The sequence below is a fragment of the Bos indicus x Bos taurus genome, chromosome 11 (genome assembly GCF_003369695.1).
Source record: "Bos indicus x Bos taurus breed Angus x Brahman F1 hybrid chromosome 11, Bos_hybrid_MaternalHap_v2.0, whole genome shotgun sequence".
NCBI classification, from domain to species: domain Eukaryota; kingdom Metazoa; phylum Chordata; class Mammalia; order Artiodactyla; family Bovidae; genus Bos; species Bos indicus x Bos taurus.
This window is the reverse complement of record NC_040086.1, coordinates 32,594,361-32,610,061: the sequence shown is the minus strand read 5'-3', so window position 1 is coordinate 32,610,061 and position 15,701 is coordinate 32,594,361. Positions and strand designations below refer to the sequence as shown.

Below are 15,701 nucleotides of genomic sequence, written 5' to 3'. Positions count from 1 at the left end.
GCTTGTGGTCAGGCTTACTTTCTCAGACCGAGTAGCTATGAACACACAGGTAGATTTGCATGAGATTAAATTGGAGCTTAAAAGATGGTCTCTGGAGAGGAGGCTGTGTGTTGGAAGGCTCTCATAGCTTCTCAGAAGAGAGCAGGGTGATTTGCTTATTCAGAAGGTGCTAAGCATCACGGCAGAAGGTGAAGAGGAGGGAATGAAGGGGTTTTAGGTGGGAGAGTGGAGTATTATGGTATGCTTAAGAATCATTCCTTTGACTTTGGTACAGAGGATGGGCTAAGGAGAGAGGCCACTCTGGAGGCAGTTATCACAGTGCAGAACAGAGACAATTGGGCTCTGAGTACATAAAAGTGAGACTTGACATTTTTGTTAAGCCGTTTCCCATATAAGAACTGAAAGACAATTGGAGAAATGAAACTATTGTTTCTCTCCTGACTTCTCCATTGAAATCTCAGGCTTTGCAGAAATCAGTCTCATTCTCTTCTTTGTACTATAATGTGTTTGTCAATTTGTTTTAATCCCACTCTCCCTCCCCACCGACACCCAGCCCCCCCAAGACACCCTTTCCTCCTCTTGCCCAGTTGCCTCGGACCTGCTGTCTAACGTGTTGCTTGGAAGCTCTTCCTTCTGCTGCCTTAAAACCCTTGGAGCAGCTTCCATGACTGCCACAGAGTTTAAGTTCTTTATTCCCTACCAGCAACTCTGACTCTGTTTTCTTTTTTAATTTATTGTTTTTAATTGGAGGATAATTGCTTTACAATGTTGTGTTGGTTTCTGCCATACATCAACATGAATCAGCCATAAGTATACATATGTTCCCTACCTCTTAAACCTCCCTCCCACATCCCACCCCATCCCCCCGCCAGGTTCTTTTTTTTTTTTTTTCAATTCTTTCACTCATGTATTGATACTTGTTTTGGAATCTCTTCTACTTTGGGCATTGTTTTACTATGATTAGTTTTTTTTTTTTTCCAACTCCCATCAATTCTATTATCTACAATTTGTTTTCCCACTGTTAGCATCCTGGGAACTTTTTATTTGAAGGCATCTAGGAGGCACTTTGATCTGAGCCTTTCCTTTTACAGATGAGAGAGACATGCTCAGGAGAGACTGTGCACAACCAGTCAGTTAGTGTTCTAGATCTGCCTGGTCTTCAAATCCCCAGTTTAACACTTTTCACAGTAGACCAGGGAAAACAAATTGTATTAATGTTTCTTGGATTCACCTCAGTTGACTGCTGTTGACCACCAGGAGCACGTGTGGAAAATAAAGGTGAGGCCTTCTGTGGACTCACCAGAGAAACCAATTCATATGGTTGGCCACAGGCTCAAGATGAAGCCTGGTAGCATGTGGGCCACCCATTAGCATTTTTTTCTTGTGCAACTTTAAGGACCTCTGTCCTTCCCCTGAACTTATTGGAAAAGACCCTGATGCTGGGAAGGATTGAAGGCAGGAGAAGGGGACGACAAAGGATGAGCTCTTAAAGCTGGTGCCATGGATGCTGTGAAGAACAAAATGTCTGCATGTGCTCAGAGCTGAGTCCTTAAGGGCCAGGTGACTGCTCACAGGGCCTCAGCCTCATCACAGCTAGGTCTCCGTGTGTGTCCCTCTTCAGGGAGCATCAGGAGTGTGGCTGAGCTGTCTTCTTAGAGGCTGAGCTTCTCAGCCAAAAGCTCCCGGCATTAGGACCATCTGGGAAGGCAAGCTTGATGTCATCTCTCTCACTGAAGAAGGACTTAAGTCTTAGCTTTCATTGCTCTCAGACCTCCCTCTTCTTTTTTTTTCCTGAGGGGAGAGAAAGACAAAGATTTTGGGGGGTACAAGAAGCATAAACCCATTCAGATGAACTTAAAGGAGGGAATGGGGCCGAGTGTAGCATTCCAGGAGCCCAAGGGCAAGAAAGAGAAAGTTTACAGCTGGAGCTCTTGAGAACATATCAGGAAAGTCGTCAGCAACCAGCCAGCCTCTCTTGCTCTCCCGGTCTCCACCAGGGCTGGGAGCTGCCTTCTCCCGGCTTCACAGGGAGGCCACATGCTCTCCTTCTCTGCACACTGGTTTGCTCTGCTTTCACCAGCATTAGCAAAATTTTGGCGTCCCCAGACCTGGCCTTCCACCCCTGACCAACTCAAATACCCAAGAGCAACTCACTTGAGTTTGGGAGTCCCAGTGTCACATTCTTGGGGGAGTAAATTTGATTGGAACTCACGTCCTGTCTGTGATTAGGAGGCAGGGTCACACTGTAGAAATATGGCACCCTGGATTTGTTTGAAGAAACATTTGGACAGTCTACTTGGGGTGTAAGCAGAGCCATCAAGGGCTCCACAAGGTGACCTTGAAGCTGCTGTGCAAAAATCGAGGGGATGGGGTTGCCTTGCTATGGAGCAGGGACTGGGGATTGAGGCTACAGTCATCTAGATGGTGGGAAATCAGGCATTGTATGGTACCAGCTTTTTCAGATGACTAAGATCATAGATGCTTGGGCTGGACAAAAGTACTTTGTGGTGGAGACAGAGACTGTGTTCATTGGGAGTGAGGCAGCGCAGGGGATACAGAAGCCAAAGCAGAAGTCATAGTCTCCCTGGAATTCACAGGAACACAGGAGGAAGGAAGCTAGATTCTCATCCTCTGTGGATTGGAAAGATTCAAACAAGGCTCCTCCAGAACTGTAATGTTTCAATTGCTGGCATCTGGGTAATGTTTCAATTGCTCGTTATACATCTCAGAAGTAAATACTACTATAATTTTCAGCCAGTTGTTCCATTGAGTTAGGGTTTCTTGATATTGCATATCCAGTCCTCTTTTGCTGTGACTCACAGGACAACTAGCTTCTACCCTTGACCCTGGACAGTTTGTCCAGAGCCATAGGTCAAAATTGGAATAGATTGAAAAATTGGGTGGGCATAGTACAAAGTCACCCCTACTACTGTAGAGATGCTGCAAAGCTGGTTCTGCTGTCTTTACTCACTAGGAAAGCACATTGTTAATGCCACTGTGCTGCTGCTGGCCCATCATGTTCATAAAATGGAGGGGACCTCCAGTGCCACTTCAGAACCGAATTAGGTCAATCAGGCTTTCCTGTTAATGCCACATTAATATGGTTTTCTGTGTCCACTCTTATAAGGGGCCCTTACTTGGCCTTTGCAATTAATTATTGTGGTTTTTCTTAAGGGTAATGCAAGAAGCAATAAAGCTTTGTAATTAAGGTTCAGGCATGGGGTCAGACAGACTTGGTGAAATAGAATCTCTACCATTTATTTCTGTGTATCCTTAGGTAAGGTCCCCCATACCATCTTCATCATCATCTGCTTTTCACTAAGCACTAGCTCCAAGATTTACATATATTATTCCCTTATTTGTGTGTGTGTGTGTGTGTGGCTAATTGGTGCTGCTGTACTTATCCACATTGTAGATGATGAAACTGAGGTTTAGGAAAGTTAAACATCTCACCTAAACATTAGTAATAGTAAAATCAAATAACAGTAATAATTATTTTAGCTATTTCTGAGAGCTGATCATATCCCATGAACTCTTATAAGTATTTTACTCACAAGATCTCATTTAATTCTCACAACCATGCAGAAGCTCAGCCAGTGTGTTCTTTAAAGCCCAAATGTTTATAAGGCAAGGGGTTTGTAAGGCCCACCTGGCTATGACAGGCATTGGCAACATTCTCATAGGCTACTTTCTCATAACTGCCCTGGTGCAGGACAGCCCAATTCCCAGGTTTCTTAGAGGCTGGGTATTAGCATTCCCAGCCAGGCTGTGCTCGGTTCTGTCTGAACCCCACCATTCCCCTTCCACACACTCACTGTTTAGATTCCAGCACTGGTTTCTCTGTGGACATCAGAGACTGTATAAAGACTTCTTCAAGCTCTTTAAAGTCCTGTACTAATGTACTGTATCTATAACACAGCAATTCTGTATTCCTCAACTGCAGGAAACACAAAACAAGTTATCTACGACAAGGGTCCCCAATCCCTGGGGCCATGTACTGGTACCAGTTCTTGGCCTGTTAGGAACTGGGCCGCACAACAGGAGGTGCATGGCAGGTGAGCAGAATGAAGTTTCAACTGTTTTTACAGCCACTTGCCATCACTCGCATTCCTGCCCGTGCCTCCTGTCACATCAGCGGCATCGTTAGATTCTCCTAGGAGCACAAACTCTACTGTGAACTGCGCATGCAAGAGGTCTAGGTTGCGTACCCTGATGAGAATCTAGAGTAATGCCTGATGATAATCTAGAGTAATGCCTGATGATCTGATTCTTCATTATGGTTTGAGTTGTATAACTATTTTATTTATATCACAATGTAACAAAAATGGAAATAAAGTGCACAATAAATATAATGCACTTGAATCATCCCAAAACCATCCTTCTGCTCTGGTTCATGGAAAAATCTTAGAGAAAAATGTCATGTAATAAAATATTTCTTCCCTTGTGTAAAATGTAGTTCTTCGGAACATTTGACGTTGCTATAATACCTGTGTAGTGCTATAGCACTGAAAATGTCACTTCTGGTAATTGCAAAATAACTGGATATTTTCCGTTTCACTTTCCATGTGCTCTTCCCATCTCTATGCCTTGTATAGAACCTATATATTGGGTCTGTTTCCTTAGCCCCTGAAGTCTTCCTCAAATATGACAGCCAACAATTTTAATTGCTCTGTGTCCTTAATATGCATTCCATAGAACATTTGCATTTATAGATGCCTAAAGCAGGCCCAGGCAAATATAGAATTTGATTGGATAATTGGAGATTAGCCTGTTCTTCCATCATCAGCTGTTCCAGCAGGCTGTTGGCTAGTCCATTCAACTGCTAAAGCCCTCCATTCTCCTAGCTTTAAGGGAAATTTCCCTGCACATCTAGCCCCACTTTTGATCATTGCTGTTAACTATCTGCATTTCTCCTTAAGGGTAATTTAAATATTGGAAGAACAAAGTGTTTGGGGACCTGCCCTAAGGAATTTTATACTGGTCCAGTGGGATTTGATGACCTGATTGAGAATATTCCATCCTTTAAGCACAGAAGCAATTCATTCTTTGAAAAAAAAAAATACAGAAAAGCTCAGGTACCTAAGTAAAAAATAAGAGTTTTATTTGACCCTGAGGCTCATAATATTTTGGAAGCTTTTTGACAATGTCTGTAAAGCTTTTTTGTGTGTTTTGTATCACTTTGTCCTTTCAAGCTCTCCAGAAAACCCTGGTGACTTCCCCCTATATCTAAGTTGAGAGCAGGTTCCATTTTTGACCTGCATTAAACAGGCCGTTATGATGGGGAAGAACCTTCATTTTATACTTACTCTGTACCTTGCTAGATCTTCCCCCTCCACCCAAAAAAGTGTGCACTCATTTTTAAATAGGAAAAGAAAATTTCTTTGAAATAATGAAAGTTATTTTGAAAAAGAAAGAAAGCTCAAGTTGTTATCCAGAGTGCCTCAAAATCTCAGGAAAGATAACACATTTGGGCAGGTCCTCTCACGGGTCCCCTAGTTATAAGTCTCTCAGTCTCTAGTTCAGTGATTTCTAAACTCCTCTTCTACCCATTCTCCTGTCACCGAGAAGGGTTTTAGTAAAATGAGGAGGCAGCGTGTTGCAGTGGGAAGAGAGGTCACCCGGGACTTAGAGGCTGGGGTGCCAGTGTTACTGTCCCAGGAGTGGTTGAATTGCCTTGGGGAGGTATTTTTCTGAAAATTACCTTTTCAGAAGGGTTGTTTGGTGAGGACAGTAACCCCTTCCTGCTTATTGTGAAGATTTGGAATCAAATGAAACAAGAGATGGCAAAGCACTGGTCACACGGAGGTCTGTGCACGTGTCGGGTGTGACCATACGTGTGAGACGAGGAATTTCTGCAAGGCAGTCGGCAGTCCCAAAGAGCAGCACCCAGGGAGTGGAAAACGAAACATGCAGCGGTGACAGGATTGTTTGCTGCTAAAGGATAGCTACAGTTTCTAAACTGGCTGTCACTTGGACGGGAAAATGTAAAAACAGTGGAAGTACCTGAACCCTGTTTTTAACCAAAAGGTAAATTTACTGAGCACGAGACAAAGTTAGCTTGACAAGAGCTGATACGCCTGAACTCGCACCCCGTCTGCCACATTGCCACTGACATAGTGTGATTTACAAATGGATTACTGCACACCCATCCATAGCAATTCACTTTATTATTTCCCATTTAACGTGCCCACTGGCTTTGCCTTAGAGTCTGTTGGCCAAACACACAAAGAAGTTAAGTTTTACAATCATACTTTTCAAAAACTTTCTCTTTTGGGGCAATTTTGTATCAAAGATACCAGCTAGAAACAGAAATTTCAGAGTGTCGAAAGCATTGTCTGTCTTGTCCGTAACTATAATGTCAATGTCTTAAAGCCTTACTACAGGGGAACGCTAAGGTCTGAACTCCAATTTTCTTGGAGCCCCCCCACCTATTCATACCCAAGTCTTACACTGGGTCATAGATGAATACAGGCGTTCTACTTATCTCTTTGTGAGAGGCAAGTGAAAAGTAACTGTCATATCTAAAAGTCAAATTTGGAAGTCATAAGAATTCTATCCACTTGTTGAAATTTAGATACCTAACATATATGATTATAGAAGCAAATTGACTTTGTGTTTGTGAGATCAGTCAATGAGCATGCAGGTGGGTTCTGCTTCATCCTGGAAATATGTGTTATTTAATTTGGACTCTGCAAACATTTATTACCATTACTTTTCTCCACTAGTCAAGTTACCCCAAAACACTCCTGTATTTTGTGCCAGTGGAACTGTACAAACTGGCCACTCGACACCCGGCATGTACACTGTGTAAACCAGTGCAGATTAAATGAAAATTATCATAGATTCAGGACATCGGGCTTGGAATCAGACCTGCCATTTTTTCTGGCTGTGAACCCCTGAACCATAGTGTCTGTGTCTGTGACATGTGTCCATGATAACCTTTATTTCTTCTGTAGCTCATCAGGTGAAAACTAAATGACACAATCTATGTGCAAGTATTTGGTAAAGTTTAGGGCGCTGAACCAATGTCAGTTATTAAGTCAGAGCTATCTTTTCTGGTTTTGGCCATAGCAAAGCTTGCACTGATCACAAAGGACTCAAAGCAGTGAGGAGGTTCTCTCCCATTTGGTCAGGGCTCTGTACATTTAAATTCAGTTGTCTCAATGATTTTTTTGTGAAATTCAGTGTCTCTGTAGTGAAAACAATATATGAATTGTTAGATGTGGGAGCCCACTATGAAATACGGAATACCTGTGGCTGGCAGTGGCCTTTGAATTAGTAACAGGAGACCAGAGGGGCTCTAATCTGAGTCCTGGAGTAGTGGTCCACAGGCTGGATGGAGAGCGACATCTGCAAACCCACAGGAAGTGCACATAGGGAGTAACAGATGTCCTCGGGCAAGGCATCAGGGATCTACACAGTTAGCCTGGCCCTCTTCTATGGCCACAGACAATACATGCATGCCTTTCTGTAATGATAACAGTGTAATAGCATAGAAGCATCTGGAAAAATAGTATAAAGTGTCCATAGTGTGGAGAGTGCCTATGGAGGCTGCCTGAGTTAGGACATACTTTATATGGGGCCACAGACAAATAAACAGATAAACTGGACAAAGCTAGAATGAGGTAGAGGGCCAGGATAGACTGAAATTTAATTTCCCACAAAGATTTTGGCACTTACTTTAACTGCAGAAGAGACTCATTGATAGGTTCTCACTACCACAATGATACCCTAAACCAGTTCTATACCTATCTTTGTCTGCCTCTCTCTACAAAAAGAAAAAAAAAAGAAAAAAAAATTCAACATGTCAGTTAAAATTGTTCCTGAATCACACTATCAGAATAGAAAAAAATCACTGCATTGAACCCTCTTAATGAGCTAGATGTCTTCAAGGAAGGGGTCAGTAGAAGATAGAATTCCCCACAATTAACTTTACTTGTTACTTCTCAAATGGAGGGAACTAGGGACAAATATGAATGCTGTGTTCATAAAACCTTCATTCTGCTTTATGTTTAAATGATTATTTATTGAATGGAAACTGCAAATTCATCCATTCATTCAGTGAGTCAACAAATAGCTAGTGAATGCTAAGTGAAAATAAGACGAAAAAAGGTGCTTTGCTTATGATGGTTCCTCAAGGAATTTATAAAATAATGGGAAGATGAAATATCTACATAAAGAATGGGGAATGAAATGGTAATTGTCAGAAAAGAGATTTTAAATGTTAGGGAGATTCATAGATTATACTTGCCTATGACTGAGAAAACACATAAACGAGGTGAAATTTGAGTTGAGACCCAGAAAGTGGGTAAGGTTTTGAAATGGAATATTGGAAGGGAAAAGACTCATGATATAGAAGCCATGTGTTGCAAAGAATGATGCAATAGCATGAACGTGTGGTATTCCAGAGATGGAGAAAAATACAGTTTGATTAAAGATTAGTAAATAGGTAGAGGATTGATGTTAGTTTAATTCTCTACCTGGCCAACATTGTTGGGGAGAGATTGCTGAAAGTTTAGAAAAAGTTTCTGAGGGAGGAAAACTCAGAATCATGACCATTGCTGAGCCTCATGCTTTATGTAAAAGATAGCAGGAGATATAAAAGGAATCAGACCACAGTGTAGAGATGGCAGATATGGTACTAATGAGCAGGATGGGTGGAGGCAGGACACCAGATGATGGGCTATTGCATGGTGAAAGGGAGATTAGAATTGGAAAAGGAAAGGAAAATGGAGGCACAGACATCAGACGTATTGGCAAAGTCAAGTCATCAACACCAGAGTGCCTGGCAGTCATTTGAACGGAAGGTGTGAGAAACAGAATGGAATTGAAATGGTTTTGAAAATAATTTTCAAAACTGTGATTAAGATCACAGTTGTTCAGTCATGTCTGACTTTGCGATTCCATGGGTTGCAGCACACCAGTCTTCCCTGTCCTTCACTGTGTCCTGGAGTTTCCTCAGATTCATGTTCATTGATTGGGTGATGCTATCTAACCATCTTATCCTCTGCTGCCCCCTTCTTTTGTGTTCAATCTTTCCTGGTGTCAAGGTCTTTTCCAATGAAATGGCTCTTCCCATCAGATACCAAAGTATTGTAGCTTCAATTTCAGCATCAGTCCTTCCAATGAATATTCAGGGTTGATTTCCTTCCGGACTGGGAGACTAGAAATGTGACTGCTGTAAAACATGGTAGTCTAGAAGTAATTTCCCAGTAGGGGTAGATAGGAAATTTGATGGTTTATTTTTAGGCTGAACTTAGAAAGCCAGGATGAGCCTAAAGATTAGGATTTACAGCTATTTCCTACAGAAGTAAAAACAGGTTATTCTAGGATTAAACCTTTTATGCAACAAGGAAGGCTAAGGTGTACAAATGTTAAAGGGTAACTAAGAAGGCAAACTGGTGACCACTGAGCACCTCTTCAACAAGGAATTTCTAAAACTAACCTAATTTCCCATAGAGATGTATAAAAGACACAGATCTAGTGTCTCAGAGCAAAAAACCCACTTAGATTATCAGTTTTGACTTCAATAATGATAATTTGTTGTGCCCTCAACTCAGATGTGATTTTGAATAGTGTTTATTGTTCAATCCAGTGTGTGCTTTGTTATTAAAGCTTCCATTTGTCTCCTCTTAAGCTCAAATGTGTTAGAGAAATATTAACAACTTCCCATGCTTTTGCTTTCTGTAATTTAACATCATTTATTTAAACAATCACAGGAAATAGTAACATCGGCTTTCTCCCCAGAAAAAGCATGAAGTGAGTGTTTGTTCTTCAGAGACTAGAGATGATTTTTTTCTTCTATCTAACAGGGTACACTGGTTATAAAAATAGTTTTGTGTTTATTTTTTCTTCCCAAGAAAGCCTATGTTAACTTACATGGTCTAGATATAACCTGCAGATGTTCACTTGTGGATATGCAACAAAAGATGAAAATTGAAGAGAAAGATACAGATCAGTGGAGGTGGGGGGGTGGAAGAAGGTGGAGTTTGATTGTTCCCAAAGATAAGGAAGGACATCTTTCCTACAGACTAACTCTAAGAAACTAGCCCAGCCTACTTGTACTTTTTCTATTAGCCAATCAGAGCAAGAATTGAGAGGAAAGTTAGCAGTCTCCATCTTTGCTAAACAAGGTCAAATCCTCTCAGCAAAGCCTCTAGAAACTTCTCCAGTCTGGCCAGTTGGAAAGTAAGACAATGTGTATTGTTTCACTTTTTTTCCCCCCATATGCCACTTACAAGAGATTGCAGGAGCCTCCTTAAGTTTCCCTAGAGTTTTAGCTATTCAAATCCATAAAGCAGTTGTCCTTTTTATGTATGTTCTTTTTAATTAAAATGAAACTGAGATGTTTGAGGCACTAAAAAATGCATATGAATAAACAGGAAAGCTGAGTCAAAGAACTAATTATACCTTGATGCTTACATTCTGCTTTTGGAAGACGCACTCCAAGTCCTTGCTCTAACTGCCTTATGCTCCCTGTTTTAAGAAAAGAGAAAACTTCTTACACCACTTCATTTATCTGCTTCTGGTTGATGGCTCCCAAGCCAGGTCTTCCAGGCCTAGCATTCCTGAGTCCCCAGTTCATATCATCTGATTCCTAAAGGACACTCCTACTCAAATTACACATGTTGAATGTTAAATACAATTTCTTCTCTTCTCTCCAGATTATTGCTATTTCACATTCTCTCATCTCCTAGCCTGCATGTCTTATATTTTTGGACTTCTCATTGCCTTTGGAAAAAAAAATAGTCACAAATTCTATCATGTTGCTCAAGGCTCTCCTTTGACTTTTCTCATCCAACATTATTTACCATGGTCCTTTCGAAAATTCTTCTTTTCTAGTCTATTCTGGCCTTTTGTGTTCTTTCTTGAATGCTGTTTTAATTTTGTCTTCCTGGTATGTTTGTGCTGTCCCCCATGTTTGGTGTGTGCATTTATATTATCCCAAAGTAATGCATCCTATATTTTCTTTTGATCTAAACTCTTTCATAATATTCCAGCTTACAATCAGTGGCCATAAAGTCCTTCTATTTCTCTGATTTTATCAGGCACATTTAGCCTGAACCTTACAACCTGGCCCTGGGTATTCACATAATTCTTCTGTCTCAGTCTATTTACGTCAAATTAAAAGATATGCATTAAACAACTGTCCTGTTTATGTTACCAGGTTTAATGCTGCTGGGATTCAAATGGAGTATATCAAATAATCTTCTCAAGCTGCTTCTTAGATAGTGCAAGGCACACTTCAAGTACACAAATGCCTCTAAACAAAGTCAAGGAAAATAAGACTTGTGTGTTGATATCTTACCACTCTAATTATACTGGAAACAAGGGGAGAACTTAGACCTCTTATTCTTCTGTATTTTGCAGCGCAGGTCAGCATAGAGTGAGGTACACTGTCGATGGATAATTCTTACCACACACACCAACCCTGCCATACCATAGCAGTCGTGTGCTGAGTACACTCTGTACCCAATGCTTGCATGCATTCTCAGTGATTCTCACAGCCTTACAGGGTGGGCATTATTAACCCATTTCACAGATGAAAAATCTTGACTCTTGAAAAAGTTGTAGAACTTAATGTACCTACACCGAGGCAATCAGTAAATGGCAGAACCAGGGTCTGTAGCCAGATATAACTAAAAAGCTTGTGCACTATTTCCTGCTCATTACCACCCAACTACTGGGAAACAGATACTTGTGGTATCATTTCAGGTCATTCCAGAGATAATATTCTCGAGAGGGGACTGTTACATACACCCCCTACACATGAATTCCACACTAGTGCCACAGATCAGGGTTTCTTGATATATATCTGGCTTTGTACATGTTCTTTGTATCTTCTTTTGCCCCAGCTCCATCATTTCCTTGTCAGTTCTATATATGGCCTACTTAAAGAATACTAATGAAAATCAACCAGTCACTCATAGATTGAAGAAAGAGTAAAAGCATAGCTTGAAGTCCATAGGAAACTTACTCTTACTAGATGTCCATCCTGGGTATCATTCACACGCTGAATCTTTAAAAACACTCAGCTTCCTTTCCATGCACAGGATTTTGCCTTCAAGATCCCATTAGCGCTAATGGGTCATTTTCCTTCCATCACCTTGAGGATCAAATGGAGAAGCTGCATCTTTGATGAACTCTAATGCTACACAGGGCTCAAGCCACTTAAAGGTTTCCTTTGTTCTCTTCCTATGGAAACCCACCAGGGGACTTGAGACCACCGTCTGCTATATGAAGAGTTTATAAAGACTGTATTAAGTGGCAGTGCTAAGTGCAGCTTCAGTAATGAAAATGAGAATGAATCCCCTGCTTAAAAAGCCAAACTCATCCACCTTGCTTTGTCCGAGGCTTGTATCCTGCATGGCTTGAATCAATATTTTCTGCTCTTTAACAGCACAAGAGAAAGATTACTAGTTCTCTTCACTAAGCTTTAAAAAGTTATTTGGGAAAGTGTCCTAATAGGAAAAAAGTAGGACATAGTAGGAAGTGGGAAATGGAAGTAAGTGCATTTTAGAATTAGCTCTCTCCCCTTGTGTTGCCTTGCCATTCTTTCTTTTCTGTTCTTTTCTACATGACTTCAATCCATCAGCTGACTGACAGTATTTAGTGCTCACTGTGCTTGTAGCCCAGTACTAGGCACCAAGGGAGAATTGAAAACAAAGACACTGTCTCTATCCTCGAGGAGGTTATAGTCAGAAAGAGGAAGGACTTCCCTGGCAGTCCCGTGGTTAAGACTCCAAGCTTCCAATATAGGGGACGTGGGTTTGACCCCTGGCTGAGGAACCAAGATCCCACATGCCATGTGGTACAGTCAAAAAATAAAATAAAGAAATTGAAAAGAAAGAGGAAAATTGATTATCATATATATAGCATCCCATATATAACTTTCTTTGTGTGTGTGTGTGTGTAATAAAGTTTTTTTTAATATCAATGTCTCTTTTTTTTTAATTTTATTTTATTTTTAAACTTTACAATATTGTATTGGTTTTGCCAAATATCGAAATGAATCCGCCACAGGTATACATGTGTTCCCCATCCTGAACCCTCCTCCCTCCTCCCTCCCCATACCATCCCTCTGGGTCGTCCCAGTGCACCAGCCCCAAGCATCCAGTATCGTGCATTGAACCTGGACTGGCGACTCATTCCATATATGATATTATACGTATTTCAATGCCATTCCCCATACATAACTTTCAGTGCTAAGTTCTACAGCCCTGAAGCAGTGCCAAGAATTCTTCATTCAGCTACCACTGTTCTCCAATACCACATTCAGTAGGCCTAGAGGAAAACTGAAATTTCCTAACAAATTTATTTCGATACATGAATGTAGGAAGTAGGTCCTTGCATTTGACATCTAACAGTATAAATCAGCCCACTATCTCAGATGAGCAACAAAGGGCACTTGTCTCTGTTTTTCTAGAACTCACCTTGGTTTCTGTTTGGAGCTCTGATTCTTTGAATTAGTGAATATCTAACCTCAGGAACTTTTCATTCTTTCATTTCCCTGGGATTATTTCTAGATTATTTGGAGGTAGAAGACTTCCACTGTTCCAATATTCTGGGAATAGAGAGAGATTGCACAAGAGCTAGTCTCAAATAATCTGTACTCACAGCATAGGTGCTGACTGACTTGCTACTCACCATCTGTATTCTTTGTGTGCATAACCTCCTCAGTGTTAGTCTCTTAGTCGAGTCTGACTCTTTGTGACCTCTAAGGACTGTACCCTGCCAGGTTCCTCTGTCCATGGAATTCTCCAGGTAAGAATACTGGAGTGAGTTGCCATGCCTTCCTCCAGGGATCTTCCGGACCCAAAGATCAAACCTGGGTCTCCTGCATTGCAAGAGGATTCTTTACTATCTGCACCACTGGGGAAGCCCTCCTCAGACCAGCCCTTTTCTGCTCTTCCCTATGCTACTCTGGGAATTGTTCTGTTGCTTCCATACCATGTGGGATATAGAAAGCTCTGTGAGGTTCCCTAAGCTCTCAGCATGTCTAAATCTACCCTGCAGCTTTTTCTTCTTGAAGATTACACTGCTGCTTCTGGGTTCTCTTGAGGAAATGCCACTGATCATTATTACTTTCCTCAGCCTACTTGAGGTTTTGACACCCACCAGACCTCACATCAGAACACTGCTCCTGCTGCTGCTAAGTCACTTCAGTTGTGTCCGACTCTGTGCGACCCATAGACGGCGGCCCACCAGGCTCCGCCGTCCCTGGGATTCTCCAGGCAAGAACACTGGAGTGGGTTGCCATTTCCTTCTCCAATGCATGAAGGTGAAAAGGGAAAGTGAAGTTGCTCAGTCGTGTCCAACTCTCAGCGACCCCATGGACTGCAGCCTACAAGGCTCCTCCGTCCATGGGATTTTCCTGGCAAGAGTACTGGAGTGGGGTGCCATTGCCTTCTCCACATCAGAATACTATGTCCTCTTTTTGGGAATGACTATGTTCACACTTCTTCTCCTCCAACTTTCTCTCCTGCTTGCCCACATGAGGGACAGGAAAGCTTTACTCATCTCATGTAATTGCCATTATATTCTATTTCACTCCTTTAAAAGCCTTGAATTTTAAGGATCAAATACATAAGCACAACTTCTTTATGTCTTTGGTTTCTGATCCATATCCCTTCTTTGAAGTAAGTAAAACACAATCACTTGAAATGTGGGAGAAAAGACTAAGAGAAAGGAAACGTGGAAGAAAAAATCATGTATTTCAAAGGTAGAATCCTGTTTTAGACCAAAAGCATGGTATCCTTTAATATTAGGAATCTTGGTTAATAATTAATAGGTGTTTTCTTCTATTTAGGAAGTAGCAAAAGTAAACACACCCAGTACCGTCAGTACAAATCATGGAGGATCTATGGCATCCTATTTAGTACTTTGAGCTTTAGTTAGTGGGTCAGGGACCTAAGTTCTCAGTTTTTATGGCTCAATGACTTTAAACAAGCTCAATTTACTCATCAATACAACCCAGGAATATTCTATGTGTTGCTTTTTACCCTACTTACCAAGATAGCTTATTACTGTTTTGTGGATGGTGACAGGAGACACAGTTTCTGGGTCAGACACCAAGGCTTTTATTACTCATGACTCAGCAACCAGAGTGAGCATCAGCAAGTAGTTCTCCTCACTCCCAGGTCTTATGAAAACAATACAAAGGGGCCTGGAAAACATTAAGAATGTAGGAGTTCTGTGTTACAGTGGGAGACGGTATCAGGTGTCATGAGAGTTAAATAAAATGGTTAAGGTGAGACAGAAAATTCAAATGACAATGCAAACTCAAAGAACTAATTAGCTAAATAGAATATGTTACCAGGACTTAAAAACATGAGTAGTATATCAAGGAAATTTGTGGTGACCCTCCTTATGTTTTGCACTGATTAAGTGTCTACTAGAGTCAGTTAGTTATATCTACTCAATGCTATCCAGATAGGGTGATAGAAAGGAATAGAATCAAACTTGGATTACAATCTCTTTTTTTAAAGTAGTAGTTCATTAAATTCGGAAGTCTCAAACCTAAAGACATGAAGATGAGAAAGCAAAGCAAAACGTCCCACTAGAAACTGTAATAAAATTGGGGAAAAGTTATTGATGCTTTGTTAAATGATCCCAAAACAGCTTAATGAATTCAAAGTGGTGCACCTTTACCTAAAAATAAATAAATAAATACTTGAAAAGGGGTGGAATTTTCAGGTATA

At 41.0% G+C, this 15,701-nt stretch overlaps 1 protein-coding gene across 26 annotated transcripts in view; it reads left to right on the top strand.

Annotated features, from left to right (window-relative positions):
* NRXN1 (neurexin 1) overlaps positions 1 to 15,701 on the top strand; it is a 1,214,076-nt gene that overhangs the window by 602,804 nt on the left and 595,571 nt on the right. The gene's annotated exons all lie outside the window — the stretch shown is intronic.